Source organism: Ursus americanus, chromosome 6 (assembly GCF_024610735.1).
Source record: "Ursus americanus isolate L20-20 chromosome 6, mUrsAme1.1.p, whole genome shotgun sequence".
In the NCBI taxonomy this organism is placed as follows: Eukaryota; Metazoa; Chordata; class Mammalia; order Carnivora; family Ursidae; genus Ursus; species Ursus americanus.
The window spans coordinates 15691343-15705308 of NC_142132.1; the positions used below are offsets into that span (position 1 = coordinate 15691343).

General features: G+C 38.9%; 1 long non-coding RNA gene across 2 annotated transcripts; it reads left to right on the forward strand.

Annotated features, from left to right (window-relative positions):
* The first annotated feature begins 646 nt into the window (after nucleotides 1-646).
* Nucleotides 647-13648, forward strand: LOC148109761 (uncharacterized). Of its 2 annotated transcripts, XR_015724720.1 has the most exons (4): nucleotides 647-3150; nucleotides 3444-3535; nucleotides 5635-5819; nucleotides 12388-13648. It is a non-coding gene; the product is annotated as an uncharacterized LOC148109761 (long non-coding RNA). The 2 variants fall into 2 exon arrangements; XR_015724719.1 differs by having other exon boundaries at nucleotides 647-3535.
* Nucleotides 13649-13966: the final 318 nt, after the last annotated feature.

Below are 13966 nucleotides of genomic sequence, written 5' to 3' on the forward strand. Positions count from 1 at the left end.
GGTATCAAGAGGTCTGCTTTCAATCTATAAGATGTCTAATAGACATCCAAGTGGACATGCTGAATAGGCAGGTGGATACACCAGTGTGGAGCTCAGTGGGGAGATCAAGGCTTACATGAAAATTTAAATACATGAATCTGGATGCAGTCACCAAGGGGAGGAATATAGGTAGGGACGAGAAGAGGTTGAAGAATTAAGCCCAGTGCTCATCAAGATGCAGAGTCTGGGTGCCAGCAAAGGATAGTAGCATCAATCATCCTGGCCTGTGTTTATTTTTTTTTTACCATAACGCAATAATATGATATAATAATATTATAATAGCTAATACCAAGCACTGTTCTTTTATTTTTAAAGATTTATTTATTTGTTGGGAGAGAGTCTGTAAAACCCTGACCAATCTAAACTATGCCAACTCCTGGCCCACAGAAACTCTGTAATAATAAATGCATTTTGTTAAAAAAAAAAAAGACTTTAGAGTCTAAAAATTCACATATTTGTTTCCTATTGCTGCTTTAACAATTTACTACAAACTTTGTAGCTTAAAACAACAAAAATTTATTATCATATTGTTTTGGAGGTCAGAGGTCTGGAATGGGCCCCACTGGACTAAAATTTAAAAAAAGCCCCTATTCAAGTGTGAATAACATCTGCAGCATTATTAATCTCACATATAAATAGTACAGTGTATGAAACTATACACTTTATATAATATAGTATATCATAGTTTATTATTATATGAAGGAGATAAAGGAGAAAATAGTCACATTTAACTACTTTATGAGCACAGTTAATATTAAAGTAACAGATAACTAATTTCTTTTACTTCGTGAGTAAAGGTAGCATTTTTTTTATAATGGGTTCAACTGCATAAAGAATTTAACCTTGTATATATACAGAGGAAAATGGGTTATGTCATTCAGATAAAGTGGACCAGATAACTTCTTAATGCCAGGTCACAGAATAGAATATTTAGGAATTAGAGGCCAATCTAGCTATCCTGTCCCGCCCTCCAGAAAGCCATACGTTCAATATGCAATCAATATGGAAAGTGATTAAAGAGATAATGTAAATTTTTTTCTTTAAATATTAAATTTTTGAAGGCTGGTGAGGATTTATCATCTGGGACTAGCTGTATTTCAAGTGCTCAATAGCCACATGTGGCTAGGGGTACCATATTGGACAGTAGTTTTAGGCAAAAGAGGAAGGCAACAGAATAAAACAAGGGACTACTTCAGGGAAGATGGGAATGTGGAAGTGAGATTTCACTGGGCTAAAAATGTCAGAGTTTCTGAGGAGGTGAGAGGGAATGGAATTTTAGGCACAGGCAGACTTCAGATCAGGGGTGACGCTCCTTTTTCATTATAATAAGAGGAAAGGAGGAAAGAATGGGTCTGGAAACAAAGAGTCTCAGCTAATGGATTCTATTTTCTTTGGGAAGTAAAAGAGCAAATGAGGATGATAGGAGAGGTGGCAGAGGCAGATATGGAGTCTTGAGGAAAGTGGGGAGTATTTGAAATAGTCTCTGTGGGACTGGAAGAGAGAGCTGACTAGAGGACCTTGACCATGAAACTGGTGGACAGCTATGGAAGCCTGTGTGAATCTGAGGACCATCTATCCAGCCCACACCGTCACGTGATTTTCTCCCGCAGCCTTCAGTGGCCTGGTTGTAGGTGATAGAGAAGGTATAAAATAGTCAGTTGAAAGCAATCAGGACTAAGGCTTTTCCAGGCAGATGTGAAAGAAAGGTTATGAGACAAAGGAGGTGAGGACTCTATCCAGAGAGCGCTTCCTCAAGTGATGGACTTTAAAATCCAATATGAAGTGAAGACTCGAGATCTGATTCAGAGAAAGTAGATGTGATCGTTTCCTGGAATTTCCAGCCAGGTCTGGGGACGCATCTCAGGACAGTCGATTAGAGAATCAGAAAAAGAGGAAGTTACAGCGAGAGAGTAAGCTGATTGCATTTATTGTTTACAAAGTGGAACGGTTTTGGTGATGACAAATTCAGGGTGTAGAACGGGTTCTGAAATGAAGCAGCAGGGAAGGGCATTGGAGATGAGGAGGTTAAGGAACTTGAAGGCCATGATAAAGGATGGGTCCCCCATGAGGACATGGAAGTCTTAGGATAATGGCAGGACTTGGAGAGAAAAAGACAACTGTAAGTCAGATGCTAAGTTACAGAGATGAAGGATGGTGACCAGAAAGTCTATAAATGACAGCAACACGGATGGGTGGAGGTTGGTACAGCCATATGGCTTAAAGCTAAGAGGAATAGGATTTTCTTTTTATTTTATTTTATTTACTTATTTATTTTTATTTTTAGTTTCGGGGTAGAATTAGTGATTCATTAGTTGTGTGTAACACCCAGTGCTCATTACATCAAGTGCCCTCCTTAATGTCCATCACCCAATGACCCCATCCCCCCACCCACCTCCCCTCCAATCACCCTCAGTTTGTTTCCTGTAGTTAAGAGTTTCTTATGTTTTGCCTCCCTCTCTGTTTTTATCTTATTTTATATTTCCTTCCCTTCCCCTATGTTCATCTATTTTGTGTCTTAAATTCCACAGATGAGTGAAATCATATGGTACCTGTCTTTCTGTGACTGACTTAGCTTAACATAGTACTCTCTAGTTCCATCCATGTCATTGCAAATGGCAAGATTTCATTCGTTTTGCTGGCTGAGTAATAAGAATAGGAATTTCTATGTGAGAGTGAAAATCAAGGTCTGGAAGTGGCACTGGAGAGAGAGGAGGTAACCAACCTTAAAGGTCATCTAGTTAAAAGACCTCACTTTATAGATGAGGAAAACAAGGTCAGAGACTGTGGTAGTCAGCCTTCGAAATGTTCCCCAGTGATTCCCATCTTTTGCTATTTACACACTTGTGTCATCCTTCTCCCATCAAGGTCAGCTTATGTGAGTGGTAGAATACAGCAGAATTGATGGTAATTGTTTCTGAGATTAGGTGACAGAGGTTATCACAGCACCTGCCTCATTACTCTCTCACTCTTGGATCACTCACTTTGGAGGAAGTCAGCTGCCATCTCATGAGCAAGCCATGAGGAGCCATGGAGGAGCCCACATGGCGAGGCACTGGAGCCTCTTGCCATTGGACATGGGAGTAAGCCTAGAAGCAGAGCCTCTAGCCCCAGGTGAGTCGTCAGATGACTGCAGCTCTAGCTGACCTCTTGGTTGCAAGCCTATGTGAATCCCTGAGCCAGAAGCAGTTAAGCCACCCCCGAAGCCACTCCCAGAACCTGGGAGATAATACCTGTAGTCAGAAAGCTAGTGTCCAACTTAAAATGAGAACAGAGGGCTGCAGACTCTCAACTCAATACTCTGTTAGATCATGCCGTATTCTGATATGGCTTGGACTCCTTTTGTGCTGAACACACATGCACTACCTAAAAAAGTTCAATGGATCACGGTTTTGCTTTTTCATCAGCAAAAAAAAGAAAGAAAGAAAGTTACAGGAAGGAAGAAAGGAAGGAAACTGGACCATGCTTCCTCATGGAATGCAGAATAAAATTCAGTGAGGTAAATATTTTCTTTGTCCCCATAATAATACATAAGCATTTCTAAGACATGCTTACATCTTTTTGCCATAATTTCTGGAAGGATTGAGAAGACTAATTCAAGTGTGTGCAATAGCTGAGTGGTAAAACCAGAAATGTAATTTCTACTTGGCTTCTTTTAATCACTTGACCAAGATGACATAGACTCCCGGTAGTAGTTCTGTCATTTAAATACTTCAATAATTCTGACCTTCCTGTACAGTGAATCAATGCCAGGATCTAGTGTCTGCATTTCTGTCTGTTGTCTCTAAATGTAATATTCCGAGAAGGGCAGATTGCCAAAAAGGCACTTTGTGGCTTCTCTTTCCCTGCCATAGAGTCTGCCATTCGGATGCACAAAACTATTAAGTCCGAGAAATTTTGCATGACCCATTGACTTACAGTTTGGGACTCAGATTTTCTAAGTGTGATTAAATAATGTTTTGATTTTATTTTTCCTGCTTTAAGAATCAGCTAAAAAAGTAGAAGAAAAGGAGAAAAGCCGGGGAAAAGTAGAAAGGTAGATTTGAGTTTTACGACAATATGGGTTTTTTGAAAAATTAATCTCAAGTGTGGTCAACACTCCAATTTCATTAAATCTCACAGAAATTCAGATATGTTTCCAATTATTTCCCATTACAGTCAGTAAGTTAATTTGCTGTCATATAGTCCCAGCATTAGGGAGATTCTTGAATGTTTTCCTATATATTTTTCTCTCTACCCTTGAGAAAAATAGATTTCTAACTATTCTCTGGTATCACTTACTCTCTCAAAAGTCATAGCAAGACAGCTTTTACTCCCTTGATATTTTAGCACTTTCCTGGTTATAATCCAGCTAATTGAGTGTGACTTGAGCTTGCTTGCCATGAAACACTACTTCATATTTTACATGAAATAGATTAGTGATAAACGTGAACTTTGCTTTTTAAAAAATTAGCTTTTTTTATAATCAGCAAAAAAAAAACCCAAAAATGTGTGTCCTTAATTATTTATGGTACTGATTTTTCTAGTTGTATTCTCATTCTTCAGAAAACTCCAATGTTCGTAATCAAACTTATGCTTTGAAAATTCCTTGATTTTTATGACCCTATACATGATTTTTAGTAAGAATTTATTATTCAAGGGCACCTGGGTGGCTTAGTCAGTTAAGCCCCTGACTCTTGATTTCAGCTCAGGTCATGATCTCAGGGTTGTGAGATTGAGTCATGTGTCAGGCTCCACACTGGGCATGGAGTCTACTTAAGATTCTCTCCCTCTCCCTCTGCCCCGCCTGCCCTCTAAAAAAAAAAAATGATTATTCATTCAACACAATGTCTTAAGTACTTCTGTGCCAGACACTTTTATTTGTGTTGGGGATATGGGAGTGAATACAAAGTCTTGTTTTCATGGCACTTGTGTTGTAGTGGGGAGAGGGAGTCAACAAGCAAATAAACAAAATAGATGTATAATATGTCAGATGGGGAGTAAATGCTGCGAAGAAAAAATAAAGCAGGATAAGAGGATAGAGAGTGACACCTGAATGAGGAGAAGGACCAAGGTATGTGCATGTCTGGGGCACAAGCATTCCAGAGGGAAAGACAAGTGCAAGGGCAAGGAAACCATATCTAAAGGGTTAAGAATAGCCAGGAGGTTTGTGCAGCTGAAGCAGAGTGAGCAGAAAGGAAATGATATCTATGGGTAAAGCAAGGGCCAGATCTTGTAGAGCCCAGAGCCAGAGGTGAAGAGTTTGATTTCACCTGATTCCTTCTGGCTGCTGTGTAAAGAGTAGGAGTGTAATTGTGGAAGCAGGAAGACCAATGAACAGACTGTATTAGTCTGAGTCCTCTGAGAAGCCATGTTGGGATTAGCTGTGTGAGAGATTTATTAAGAGGAAAACCTGGGAGGGCACATGGAAAGGGGCTAGAATAGATGTTAGGAGCCTTCAGACTGCAGTGTAGGTCTGACCCAGGTAAGGGACAGAACGGGGGCAGGAAGGTCAGATGGGGCAGTCTGAAACTACAGGGCAATTCTATGAAAATTTGGTAAGGCCACAGAGAGTCCTTGGGCCAAGGTCACCTAGTAGCAAAGCCCCCTGTCTCCCAGGAATGGACCAGCCCCAGTGTTCCTGACCAGCCAGAAGCCAGAAGCAGTCCGTGGGACGTGTGGCCTCCGTGTGAACTCCGTGTGAACTCAGTGATGGATGGGACCACCAGTCAATTATCCTTCCACACTGGGACCTCTGAGATGCATATTCTCACGGCCATCACAGAGACTTTGCCATAATCCAGGTAAGAGAGATAATGGTGGCTTGGGGTCAGAAAGTGGATGGATTTTGCTTTCTATCCATCTGGACATATTTTGAATGTTAAGTTGACCTCGTTTGCCAATAGATTTGATATGGGGTATTAGGGAGGGAGAAGAGACACAGACGGCTCCAAAGTTTTTGGTTCTAACAGAAGAATGGGGTAGCCATTTACTGAATGAGGGAAACTGAGAGTCTTGAAAGAAGGGAATCAGCAGTTCATTTTGGCCAGGTTTAGTTTGAGATGTTGATTAGACCCCAAATGGAGAGGTTTGGAAGGCACTCAAGGAAGTGTCCCAACTTGGAAATACAAATTTGAAAATCATCAACGTGTGGATAGCATTTAAAGTCATGGGACAGAATTAGTTTTGCCTAAGGAGGGTACATAGATGGAGAGAAGAGGTTCAAGGTCTGACAGGGAGAAGGGGAGAATCCCACACAAAGACTGAAGAAGGAGTAGCCAGGCAGAGACAGGAGGAGACCCACAGAGGACTCATGTCCTGGAAGCCGAGTGAAAAAAGTTTTCTGGAAGGATACATTTTCCATGTTCTAATTCTTTAATCTTGATATCTCCTAATTGAAAATTCTGTGAAGTATTGCTAAGTGGGCCTACTAAATAATGAAGAAAAAAATGAAGTTTATAAAGAATGTTGATTTTGTGGCCAATTCAAGACTTGTCTCCACCATCCATTGTGTGTCATTGGGCAAATTTCTTAATCTCTGCTTGCTTGATTCCTCATTTCTACAATAGGGAGTATAGGGTTGGTAAGAGGACGGAGTGAGTTAATAATTGGGACAGTACCTAAGACATGATAAGTGTTCAATAAGTATTACATACTATTACATAATAAATATTGCAGTTAAAGATCAATTTTACCATCTTTCAAGTTTTCTGACGGTAGCAGCTACGATATAAGAGTTTTTTTTAAACTATGATTAGATTTTTTTTAATTTCTTTTTATTTTAATGTTTTTTTATTATACTATGTTAGTCACTATATTAAAGTTTAATGTAGATCCTTTCAGATTTCATTTCTCTGACTGGAATCCTGATGTACTTATTTATTCCTTATATTTCTCTTTTTATATTTCTTCTTTATATTTTGAAATAAACATAGTTTTAAAAATCTGCACCAACCCCTTGAAAGTTTTTTTTTTAAACCAGTTACCAGCAGAAGTTTCTTTAAGCAAAACATGGCTAGCCGTAGAGATAACGTCAAAATAAAAAGAAATAATTTCATAGAGCAGTGGCTCTTAAGTCTTTTTGGGTTATTGATTCCTTTGGGAATCGGATGAAAGCACTCCCCTTAAAAATGCACATGTGAACACGCACACACACACACACACACACACACACACACAGAATTAGAGATAGTTTGTGGATCCGTAAAGCCAACCAGTAAGCCCAACCACTAAGCCATGAAAATAGGCCTTGAATTGACTGTGAAGTCCACATTATTTTTTTTTTAAGATTTTATTTTGTTAAGTAGTCTCTACACCTAACATGGGGCTCGAACTCATGACCCTGAGATCAAGAGTCACACGCTTCACTGACTGAGCCAGCCAGGTGCACCTGCAAAGTCCACATTGATTTTCTTCTTGATTGTCTAGTGGGTCCATATAGCAAGATCTTCAAAACATCACGAATTTTAAATTATTCATATCCTTCTAGTTTAAACAAAAATGACCTTCCTTTAGAGAAATTTCAATTCTAAACACGTTCAGGTGCGAGGGGGATGTATCTATGGAGCAGGTGACCTGAGCAGTGAGAGCCCTGCCCTTATAAGCTTGGAGTTAATGTTGTCCTGTTACCATATTGAAATTCTTAATAGTTTTTGAACAAGAGGCTCCACATTTTTTTATTAAAGATTTTATTTATTTATTTATTTATTTGAGAGAGAGAGATAGTGGCAGAGAGCAAGAGGAGGGAGGAGAGGGAGAAGCAGGCTCCCCGCTGAGCAGGGAGCCCGATGTGGGACTCGATCCCAGGACCCTGGGATCGTGACCTGAGCTGAAGGCAGACGCCTAATGACTGAGCCACCCAGGCACCCGAGGCTCCACATTTTTATGTTGCACCGAACCCTGCAAGTTATATAGCCAGATACGCACAAACACACAGTTTAAGTTCAATAGGACCCTTGCTTCATTAGCATTTAAGTAACACAAAAATTCTCAGGAGATAAAACATTTTCCAGGGTGTCTTTCCAAGGTAATGTTTTTATATAAGTTCCATGTTCTCATTAGTTTTTATCTTGAAGTAATATATTATTTAATTATAATCTCCTGTGAAAATTTTGATGTTCGGTTAGTAAGTCCTGAGGCAAGATGTGATTACATAATAAAATTATCATAAGCAATATTAAAAGACAGACAAACCGGGGAACTTTATATTCTAGGCCAAGCAAAGTACCTAAGCAACAGACAGATTTTGCTGTTGTTGGGAAGCTGGTACTAAGGAGAAAGGAGCCAGAAGGGAACAGAGACGTGAAGGTTCTTACACATCATGTTAAGATGCTTCTACTTTCCCCTGAGCCCAATGAAAGGTTTTACGCAGCAGAGAGTGGTCAACATTATCTTTATTTTTAAAGGTTGCCAGATTTAGCAAATAAAACTACAGATGCCCAGTTAAATTCGAATTTCAGATAAACAATGAAAAATGTTCAGTATCGGCATGTCATAGACAATATTTGGGACATACTTATACTGCAAAAGTATGGTAATTAACTGAAAGCAATCTTAAGTGAGCGTTCTGTATTTATCTGGCAACCCTATCATTTTTCTAAATAAGATGCCTGAGACATGGTAGATGATATTTTAGTGCCTCTCTGCTTTTCTTGTCCCCTGTAGGTGGCAGTCTGATCAAATAGTTTCATGGGAGCCACTTGGCAAATCCTGGTGTAATACTGTACTATCTGTCGTCTATTAGTGAGGCTATTTTTTAAGTAAAAACAAAAAAAAAATTAACCTTCATTTTTCATATAAAGTGAGTTTTCATCAAAGAAAGATAAATTTTGAAGGTGCTTAAAACTAAATACAAGTCTATCCTCAACTCACCCCACCCACAACTCACCATCAAACAGATTTAAACGCACATGTGGTCCAATCCTAGCGGGCAACAGTGCCTTTTATACTCGTAATGACATTTTGAAAATTTTGTAGGTTTTCATGATACCATAAATAGGATCTTCCCCCCTTACATTTTCTAACGCACTACTTCTGATGTGTAATAACTATTGATTTCTGTTTATTTTTGTGTAGACCATACTCTATAGTTCCAGTAGTGTTACTGTAAATGCTCTTGCATTTTTCTAGTAGATGCATTATCCGCAAACAATATACTTATCTCTGTTTTAAGAAAATATCCATCAATTTCTTTTTTTCTACTTAAAAAAAACTAAATGTAATTCTATTAAATGTTGTATTAAAAAGAAAAAGAAATGATTATATGTATGCTCTTAAAAAATTATTTCTAGGGGCACCTGGGTGGCTCAGTGGGTTGTGTCTAACTCTTGTTTCTGGCTTAGGTCATGATCTCAGGGAGGTGGGATCGAGCCCCACGTCAGGCTCCACAGGTGTGGAGTCTGCTAATGTTTCTCTCTCACCCAGCTCTCCCTCCCTCCCCCTGTGTGCTCACGTGCATTCTCTCTCTCTCTCTCTCTCAAATAAATAAATAAACCTTTAAAAAAACTATTTCTGTTAGTATGAAATTTTATATTCACTCAAAATTATTATTATTGTAGTTTAGTACTATAATCTAAAAATATAACATAACCTTAGAGTTGGTATGTACCCACAAATGATATTACAATTATAAAATGGATCCACAACTGTCTATTGCATCCACATCCATGCGCCAACCCCCCACCTGTTCTAAGAATGCTTATTCTGCTTAGAGATCTGTCTTCTTACAAAGCCAAAGGAAAAACGTCCTCATGAAATCCAAATCCCCAAGTAACTTATTCCATTATTATATACTGTATTCTAGAGAAAAATAATTATAATTTATTTTGAATTTGAATTCAAGAGCCTTCAATTTTTTCCAGAAAGCGACATCACTTTCTGGTTCCTACCATTATTATCTTTCGAGCTGTGTCGTGTCCTTAACAGTCCACAAAACACAGGACAAAACACATGGACCCTTCCCACATCTAATGTTGTGAAACCATTTCAGAAATGGAATCTATGAAGTCATGAGTTCTGAGGGTCGCACCTTTAGGTATTTTAGTTCACAGATATTTCAATGTGTGTTGATTTATAAGCTGTACAATGAAATTCAAGTTTAAGTATTTATCTGAGAAGTAAGCTTTGCACTAGGTGGCACCGTTTGGTAATAGGCTATTTATGTGGCACTTGACTGACTAGTTAATAGTTTTTATATACTTCGCTGTATCCCAGTAGTTACTCTGCAAATATAAAATCCATTATAGCTTCATAAGTATTTTTATGATTTTAAGAGTTATTTATTCTATTAATGAAAAAAATTGGAAAATACAGAAAAGTATTTTTAAGAATCATCTATAATTCTGGGGCGCCTGGGTGGCACAGCGGTTAAGCGTCTGCCTTCAGCTCAGGGCGTGATCCCGGCGTTGTGGGATCGAGCCCCACATCAGGCTCCTCTGCTGTGAGCCTGCTTCTTCCTCTCCCACTCCCCCTGCTTGTGTTCCCTCTCTCGCTGGCTGTCTCTATCTCTGTTGAATAAATAAATAAAATCTTTAAAAAAAAATCATCTATAATTCTATGTTTAGATAGTTTACACAATTTTTTTTTTTCTCTAAATTCAGGTAGCTCTCAATAAGGCATAAGCTTTGGAGTCAAGCAAAGCTGGGTTCAAATCCTATCCCTTCCACTTATAATTATTTGATGCATTTTAGGACAAAAATCTTAATCTCATTGAGTTAATTTTTGTTTTATCTAGACTCCTCTTCTTCCTTTAGCTGCTATCCATTTCTTTATGAAAGTCATGCATTGTCTTTCCTTTCTTACCTTCATTGAATTCCTTTACCCACTTAAAACTCGCTTCTGCCCCCAGAGTCTGAAAACAACCCTTGTTAAGGTGACTAATGACCTTCATTTTGTCAAATTCAATGCACATTCTCCTGTGCTCATCTCATGCTCCCTCTCAGCAGTAGTGTTGTCCTGGAGCCGAATAGTAATGGTACCTGACAGCTAATTATGTGTGGCTTTTTCCAATTCCAAGTTCAGTGAAGACATGTTGGTACCTTGAAAATCACTATGATGAGAACGTTTACAGAAACCAGCAAATGCCGCAAGTCAGAGCCTTTCCCCCATAGCCGTTTGTTAAACATTTACCCTCATACTGCCTGCATATGTGCGACCATTTTCCCCTTCACAGAAGTCCCCTTTCTCTTGTTTACTCAATGCCACTCTTCCTGGTTTTCCACCCATTTCAGCTTTTCTATCTTCTCCTTTGCTGGCTCTTCCTCTATCCCATGGCTACATGTTAGCATTCCTTGGGAGTTAGTCCTGGACACTGTCTTCTTCCTTTCATACGCTAGTTTCAAAAAATAATCTCACTAACTTCCATGTGTTTAAATACTACCATTATGCTGATCAATTTCAGATTCGTATCTGCAGTCCAGACCTCCCGCCTAACGTCCGAACTCAAACATCAAGCTGTTTATTTAAACTTAACAGCTCAAACTCGTGGCCAAAATGAAGTTCCAGATCGAATTCCACAAACCTTTCCCTTGCTTGTCTTCTCCATCCCAACACGCTCCATTTCAGGAAATGGAGCCACCATCTACTTGAAGACTCAGACATCATCACAGTTCTTCCCCGTCCATCCTCATGTCGAATCCGGCGGCAAATCCTGTCAATTCTACCTCCAAAATATCTTTCAGCTCTTGTTTTTATCCCTCACTTCTACTGTCCATCACATCTAGGGCTGCCATCATCTCAGCTCAATGCCTGTAACGGCCTCCAACTGATCTCTGAACGTTAATTCTCCACCTCTCCTCCCAGTCCATCTCCACATAGTAGCAACAAATAATCATGAACTGTAGATCTGATCATTGCTTCCCTGCTTAAAATCTTTAAGTGGTCCTTCAGTACATTTAGTTTAAAAATCAGATTTCAGGTTTTTGAACTAGTCCCTGCTTACCTGTCCAACTTGAAGTGTGATCGTTCAAGTTCACTCTGTTCTGCTGAAAGCTCACAGTGGTTGGTTTCCTAGTCCTTGAACAGGCCACATCCCCTTCCCCCCTGCCCCCCCATACAGAAGTTTTGTAGATGCACCCTTTTCTAAAATGATCTGTTCCTTGCTCTCTTTATGGTTAACTCTTACTGCTCCTTTGATGCTAAATCAATTTAAATCTACCTTTCTATTGTTATCTTAATCTCAGCCCCCTATTTATTTCTTTGTTGGATGAATGAAGGAATCAACTTACGTAAATAAGGATCTACCTTATAGAAATAAATAGTGAAAGAAGTAGTAAAACATTCTTAGCGTAAGGCCTTGTGCACAGTAGGGGTTAAATAAATGGCAACTTTGGAGGGGGGTCACTATTTTAAAATTTCATTTCCTTTCATTTTTAGCATTCCAGAGTTCTGAATAAAGATCCATGTCCTGAAGGTGGCAGTATGAAGACTCAGGATATTCTTGCTTCCTAGTTTCACAGATGGGTAGCCTTACTTAAGCAGAGAATCCCTGGTGTGTATGCCCTTGAATTACTAATAGTACTTACGAGACAAAGAGCTAGAATTGCTGATAGGAATTGAAATATTTATGGTAACCCAAATGGAACAAGAGGAAAAAAGCACCAATGACAGTATTAAGCCATAAATACCTTTTGTTTTTCCCTGATCAAACACATATGGAAAGAGCATATTTGGATTGTGGCAATGTGATAAGTTAGACTATGATAATAATATGCTCTAGTTATATGAGTACAAATTTAGTCAGTTAGTTTGCTATCAGAGAGTTCTGTAACTTCAATCTTATATTAAAAGTACAGCCTGTTTATCCTTACAGCGTGCAGAAAGAGTGTAAGGATGGAGCCTTATTGATAATTTTTTTTAAAAAAGCGCCTCAGAGAGGATTATCAACTTACTCTACTAGGAGTAAATTCAAGTAAGATAAAATTTAAAATAACATTATAATAATGTTTAAAACAACATTACAAATAACATATAAAGTAATACTAGTACTTGCGTCGAATTTTAAAGCCTTTTAAGGAAAAAAATTCATTTAAATGCTTGTTGGTTTTGTCTCATAAGAAGTGATTCTGATGCCACTAACAGTCACTAGGCATTACTTCTGTGACTTTTCAAGAGTTGTGAGGGGTGTGTGGACAGGGGAACCTCCAGGCAATTGTATATTGCTTCTAGCTAATTCCTCAGTCCTCACCCTCTCTGGTCTCTTGCCCTCATCTTCCTTAGGGGTTGAGAGCAGAATTTTCCAGAACTGTTCACTCTGTGCTTTCTTTACCCTGAACCCTGTGCTGTCCAGTGTGGCCTTTCAAGGGTAAAGGGACATGCCCTTGGCTTGCTCTCACCATACAGGTCACAAAATGTAGAAAAGAGAAACTCAAGAGGAGAAAGAAAACTTTGACCCACTTAATTTTTTCCCATAGAAAATTCACTTCCTTCTGGCCTGCCCCTTCCTTTTTCGGGAAACCCATTTTGTGTTCTCAAGGACTCCGTTTGTGCTACAACCTACATCAAAACCCTTTCTTCCTGAAGATGAAGCGGTTAAGAGGGAAGACCTGAGCTTTCCTTCATGTGTCAGAGAGGGACAGTGTTTATATACAGAACTGATTTCCTGGAAACACAACAGCCTCAACCCCTTTTATCTGTGAATGACAAAGAATAAAATTTACAGTCTCACTGGAAGGCTGCTTGTGTGTTGCCATTAAAAAAAAAAATGTTGACACAATCTTCCTCCCCAGTAATTTTATTTCTAAGTGTTCTTTTCTAGACATCTATTTGCAAACAATCGTAAAGAGACACATTGAAGGATATTCAATTGCAGCAGTATTTGTAATAGTGAAATCAGAAACAAAGGAAAATGGTTAATAAACTATAATGCATCCATACTATGGGATATATCCACACTATGCAGCGTTCAAAGAATGAAATAGATCTACAAATACTGAGGTGGAAACGTGTGGCAATC